The following is a 6,665-nucleotide window of genomic DNA, read 5'->3' as shown; positions in this document are numbered from 1 at the left end:
TTTTTTTTTTTGCACCCCGGTTTCACAAGTCTACGCCCGTACAACATCTCTTTGTATTTCTCGTTTCTTCAAGAGGACTTGAAATCACACTTATTTCTTCGCAAAATGTATAGTCTTATTAATCAGAAAGCTCCTAAAAGATTCACTGTGGAAATTACGATTTCCAACCTGGAATAGGAAACATCTGGTGAAAGGGCACTCAGCATTTTAAATGCCCTCTTCAGAAGCTTTCTTACTCCCTGAAGAGCTTTGCGTTTGTTACAGAACTAAATTATCTGAAATGTGCCTGTAACAGGTATTTTGTTCCTTATTCCAGTCTGTTTCTGAATATYGCCATTCAATAAATAAGGGCTATGTCTGATGAAAAATACTTCCCCCTCTAAGTCAAAAAAAAAAAAAGTCCTATACAAGGTGCAAATGTACTGAATAAATTAATAGGCCTTTGAGAAGAGTATGTAGAGACCCATTCATATTCCAGTGCTGTAAAACTGTCCAAGAAAAAGGGGGAAAAAAAAAAGAGCCAGAAAGATCAAGGAGATGGAGCTTGTGAGAGATGTAGCCTGGTTCCTTCAGGGACAGTTCTCATGTAAAACCACAGCAACTTAAGACAGATTTGTTCCCTTTAACACTAAAAGTTAGAAGCTGTCTTTCCCCTTCATGGCTTCCTACCGTGCGCAATGATAACATGTCCCAGCAAGACGCTCTCCCTTACCTGTGCTCAAATTCGGGGCTTTTTTTCCTGTGTGCTGCGCTCCAAAAGGTCGTGTCTTGTGACCTGGCCCTTCGCCCCCCTCGGCCTCTGCTTCTGCACCCATCACTTGTCTGTTCAGACAGTAAATTTCCAGGAGGCRGTGATTACCCCAGCAAGACCTTGTATAATGATCCCCATCACCTCAGTCAGGTCTTCTTGTCACCATCATGACAAAAAGGCTGGTACTGTGGGAAAAACAACATGCTGTGCAAGCACTGCTCACTTCATCTCCCAAAGAGAAACTGCTGGGGTTCTCCATTCCTTTTCTTTCCTTTTTTGCTTTTTTATTTTATTTTTATTTTTATTTTGCTTTTTATAAAGTATTTAAATAACAAGCCTGAGGGTCTAAGGATTGAGCTCTGACAGATGTCTCTCCATCCCAAATAACATGCATTCTTGGGCACATATGATTTCCTGATTAAGTCAGTGACAGAATGAAGAATTATCAATAGATCTTGTTGAACAGAGTTTGTACATAGAACATAATTAATTCAAACTTTTTCTGAAAGGCAAAAACTTAATGTATTTTTTTAATTGTATGCCYAACTGCGGCAGTTTAAGCAGACTCTTGAGAGTTGCTCCAAAGCCAGCCACACAGACAAAATCCTTGCACAGGCACCTCTAGACAGTTTTTGATGGTTTCTGTGRAAGCAATTTAAGAGGTGCTCTGCTTGTGCCCTCCCCACCCCCTGCAAGAAGCTAGTGCTCTCGTCATATGGGCGAGAGAAAAGGCGCCGTGTCTGCTTTTCAAGCACTGCAGCTCACAGCTGCATGTAAATGCATGTAAATTGACATTAGTGGCAGCTTAAAATGATGTCCTTGYCTGTGCTGTAACAGCTGAGGAGAAGATCCATGGCCTTTCCCACCTCCTCTGCTACATAGAGGCAGGGCAGACAGCAGTGGCTAATAATCTTCTGCAGCTCCCACATGAATTGCCGAAAGTTGTATGTAAACATCCTTAGTGGGAGCATGAAGAACTCTACATGCCCAAGCATGCYAGGTGAGTTAGGACTCCAGCAGGCACAGGCAAACTGCCTGAGGGTCAGCAAGGCCAGGAGGCCCCAGCAGTGCACTTCCATTGCTTTGGGGATGGTCATCTAAACAAAGAAGAGGGATGAGCTTATCTGCGGCAGATGGGAGCATCCATAGAACATAAAGAGAGAAATAGAGCCTCAATCAGTATGATTCTCCATTTTCCGTTCTCTTAGCTCTATTTTAACGAACCATTAAAAGGAAGGATCATGTACTTAGTGTTGGTGGAGAGATGTTGTACATGAGGAGTCAGGGGACAATGTCATTGCTATTTTGTGTATGCACTAGGGTCGGTCAACATTTTTGTCTAGTGTTGTATGAATGAAAATCAGTTTATCTCGTTAACACACAGCTGTGCTTTCCAAGAGGTGATATGAAGAATTACCTTTTTATTATTATTATCACGTTTGGATATGCAATTATGAGGGTATTAGACAGGACACAGTATAAACATGTAACAAAGAATTTCTGTCCTGAAAGATTCATACTATTGTATTTACTCTGTAGTTGAAATTTGTATCACATTTATGTGATTTTTTTTTCCAGCGCTCAGATATGATGACACAATACTGATGAATGGAGAATTCAGCACAGCTGGTATATGTTCGAGATCATTTAAGGATGATTGTGTGCTGGGCAAATGAATAAAAAGAGGTGCTGTACAATGAGCCTTACAGAAGCAGCCCAGGTCTGTTTAGTACACACGACAAAAGGGGTACATTACCACGGGTTTTGTGGAGGTGAGGTAATGTATTTGAAATGCAGTGTGGTCAAATAGAAAACAGAAAAATATCTTTTCTCTTTGGCATATGTTAAGAAAGGCTGTTACGATACTATTCATTTCACATTCGCACAGAGAGGAAATGAGAGTTGTGGTCAGCAGTCGTCAGCTGGAACAAGGGACCCTGCAAAATCATAACCATAGGCTGCATAGGGAATCAGCTTGCACATAAACACCGAGCCTGCACTACAAGCATACAAATCTGAAGGCAAATCCTTCCCACATCCAAGGATCAAGCAAAATGAGAAGTGCTGTTTTAGAGAAGTGCTAGCAACATGGAGAGCTAAAAAGGCTATTTTGCTTTTGAGACCTTATCCTGCTCTCAYATATACAGCTCTCATTTCCATTAACTCTCCCTTACAAAACTGTCAGGAGAATTTAGCTGTCCAGGTACAAAATAATCTGTCATTGTCATTTAGGCTATTTATATAGAGGAAAATGGTGGAGTATACAACAGATACTTGCTCCTTATTTGAGAAATRTGTCATGGCATGAATAGGTAAGTAGAAGTTTGCAATGTTGTATTTACTTTAATAACAGTTGTGCCAGGTATCTAAGGGTAGGTAGGGCCTTAATTCTAGTGTTTCATGGCCATCAGTACTAGCTGAAACCTGACTCTGTACTAAGATGTGCTTAATAGGAATAAAAGGTCTGTTATTCTAAATCAGATTAGTAGTCCAGCCAATATGATATCCTGACTCCAGCCATGGCCAGCATCAAATGCTTCAGAGAAAGACATAGAGAACCCCACAATGGACAATCATATTACAGTCCTCTTATTTGGTAAGTTTCCACTGACTGACAAAGGTGCAGGAGAGGCTGGTTTGTGCCCTCAAGCACAAAACTTCATGTCCTTCATATCCTTAATGGCAGAATAACCCATCAATAGCATGTAAAAATGACTGCCATTTTTCAAAAGAGCAGTGCTATCTCCCATCAGTTGTTACTGCCAGGGTTGGAGAAAGCATCAAACCTAAGCTCCAAGACTGACATTAAAAGCTTTCATGCCCATAATGTACTCTGATGCTTTTCACTTGAGGCAGGCTGCAAGCAGGAGTGCCTTCAGGAGAAGGAACATACCACAAGGATAGAAAGGACATTTCTTTCAAGGCAAGAGTATTCATAGCTTCTGATTTCTCAAGAGACTTTTYGGAGCTGCAGTGGCAGCCTGAGCAGGTTAAAGGCTTCTGAGACAAAGGGTTTAAGTCTCTGTGGCTTGGCTGTGGGACGGATCAGGATTCCTTCCTCCCTGGCAGCCACAAAGGCAGCAGTGCGAGATATCCAGGGCAGTAAGGAACACTCTGGGCTAGTCAACAGGATACCTTTAATACCTTTGTACAAACACGTGTCCATGTCTTTTAACTCTTACCAGGCTAAGTTCAAATGTAATTTGATTTAGCTCAGCCCTATTAAATTCAATCTCTTACAAGGGAACATACAAGCAAAAAGCTGCATAAGAAATAAGGCACTGATCTTGAAAGGGGCTTAATGCCTGCTGTCTGCTCCTGTGTATTGCCGGTTTCTAGCACTGGCCCCTGTACAAACCTCAAGATTTCATGCCCCTATTTTCAAATATTTTTTCATAGTAAATTGATTCCTTTCCATTTGAAGAACATCGATTTTTTTTCTTTTTTGGTTTCAGGTTCTTCTGTGTCAAGCCAGAACAGCGTGTGGGCCCTACCAGTCCAAAGAATTGATGTCAGCAGAGTTCTGGGAATAGCATTTAGTGTTCTCATCTGCTTCAGAGCCAGTGGAGAACAAAAAGGACCTTTGAGTCTTTGTAGAGTTTACAATACACACCAGTGGCCATAAACATCATTTATTTACTTCTAAAGTTACTTGTCACACTGGTCTTTCTSGAAAATAAAAATATACGTTTATTTAAAACAACTCAGACTGTGGTCCTGAATGCCTCAATATACTCGAAGGGTTTATTTTTTCCGCTCATGTTTGCAGACCTGTGTACAAATCTAACATGAACAAACTAGTAATATGTAGTGCCAGCAATTATTTGTGGCTTTCTTGACACACAAACTTGGAAGGAACAGTGCTAGGCCAGTCTATCGGGCATAGCAATAGAAAAGGAGMTATGACATGTTGATGTCTTAATTACTGGTATCATAAATTATGCCAGAGAACTCCTAAGAGAGGTGTGGATTGATAGAGGAGGGTACAAAGGTGGAATAGGGAGAAGGAAATAACAAGAATGGGAAGAATGAGAACAAGAAATCCTTTGGCCTATTTTAGAAAGTGCTCAAATCACTAGCAATCATTATCCATAAAGCTGTGAGTTAGCAGATACATCTGTGCAGCCCATACAGAAAAATAACCCCCAAAACAAACAGAAGTTCCTTATTTTATAAAAGACAAGAGGCAGGAAGGAAAAATTTTAGCAGAGAGGCATCCATCCTGGATCCACTTCCTGTCAACAAGGAGGAACTAAGGGAAACATTAAAATAACACAGAAATTCTGAACTAGAAACTTGAATTTAGCACAAGGTTTGCAAAACATAGTAACAAAAAGGTCTTTAATATCAGTAAATCAAATATATGAAATTAAAAAGTCCTATACAAATAAGAAATGTGGTGGCAAAAATGTTCAAATCTACTAGAGGAGAAGGAGGTGGAAGAATCCTCCAAAGCACCGTATCAAATTAAATGACAGTTCTTCAGAAAAAGGAACAAGGAACTGTGACTTTTGGGGATGGTTGTTGCACAGCTGAAGTCTGCAAAATAAATCTCTAGAAAACAAAGAAAATAGCGTGGTTAAATTTAGAGACGGTTAAGTAAAAGAGCACCAGAAAGCACTCCTAGAGCAACTAAGGACATAGAAGGAAAATGGCTTTGAAAAAATCTTAGACAAGAGTGGTAAAGCTGAAATGGCTTGTGGTGCCACCAGAATCCCAGCCTTCATCTGACGTCGTGTGGAAGCCGCAGCAGCCCAAGGCTGCATGTAGCCCATTAGCTGCACAGAACCAAACTCAGTGGGGAATCTGGAGCACGCATTCCTGCTGACTATAGGAGGGTGTTTTTTCCATTAGCATATCTAGAAGCTTAGGTTGATTTATTTATTTTTTATTATTATTAGGGTCTCCAGTGGTAAGCTAAATATTAGCAAGGTCCTATTATAGCTCATATTTATGATTTATAAAACTAGTACCAAAAATAGCAGAAACCTTATGTTTGCAATATTGAGAGTGACYGCAGAGCAAAATTTACTGCTAAATTGAAGACACCATTCTTGCTCTTTTGATTTTCACATCCCTGTTATCTACATGACATTAGGCCTCTTCAGATTTTTTAATTTAAAGATCTTCGTATGTCTGTAATCTAAGACTATTAYATGTATATGTATAATGCATATATGCACAAACATATGTTTATATAGACTACAAATCCATATACACACTTTCATATTAGTTCTCTGAACATTTTTATAAATTAATTGCAGTACTCAAATAAATTATTTTGAATGTATGTTACTTTAATTGAAACAAAAATCCATGTAACGATTAGTGTTGTTTACATATGTTATGGCAGTGTAAAGTAATATTTAATCAGATTTATGTTCTGTCATTCTTAAGTGTCCAAACCAGAAAGGTACCCRAATGAATCAATGTCTAGAAATACTGGTTTTAATTGGCTGAAGAGATTGCTGGACCTTTGGTAACTGGTTACTGTTGTTGGGGAGACTTTCCACTACCACTGTTACATTGTTTAAACATAACGGGACAATAGTCTAATGTCATCTATAGGATATGAAGGCACCACAGTTTTGTGGTCCTTTTACTTTATTACTATACATGCTAGGCACAATCAACAAAGACTTCCTGAGGATGAATGTTTCAGTATATGAAACACTGAATAACTGCTTTTTGTTTTGCTGAATGGTCCCTTTTTCTTTCAGATTTAAAGGGGAAAATACATGAAAAATAGCTCTGGGGAAGGGACTCTAGCATATAGTCTCTCTCTCTCTCTCTCTCTCTCTCTCTCTCTCTCTCTCTCTCTCTCTCTTTTTTTTTAAGGAGAGACTTTTGACTGTACTGGGATTCTGGAATAATTTTACATGAATTTCACTCCATTGACGTAATCTAAATTTAT

The 6,665-nt window shown here is 39.4% G+C and overlaps 1 long non-coding RNA gene across 1 annotated transcript in view; it reads left to right on the top strand.

Annotated features, from left to right (window-relative positions):
* LOC146586116 (uncharacterized) overlaps nt 1–4,454 on the top strand; it is a 5,420-nt gene extending 966 nt beyond the window's left edge. Inside the window, exons 2-3 of the long non-coding RNA XR_014897857.1 lie at nt 2,330–2,471; nt 4,207–4,454. This is a non-coding gene — a long non-coding RNA (uncharacterized LOC146586116). The remainder of the gene's footprint in view (nt 1–2,329; nt 2,472–4,206) is intronic.
* Nucleotides 4,455–6,665: the final 2,211 nt, after the last annotated feature.

This window comes from Rhea americana, unplaced genomic scaffold (genome assembly GCF_003343005.1).
Source record: "Rhea americana isolate MKP2758 unplaced genomic scaffold, rheAme1 scaffold_71, whole genome shotgun sequence".
NCBI lineage: Eukaryota > Metazoa > Chordata > Aves > Rheiformes > Rheidae > Rhea > Rhea americana.
This window is presented reverse-complemented; position numbering and strand designations above follow the sequence as displayed.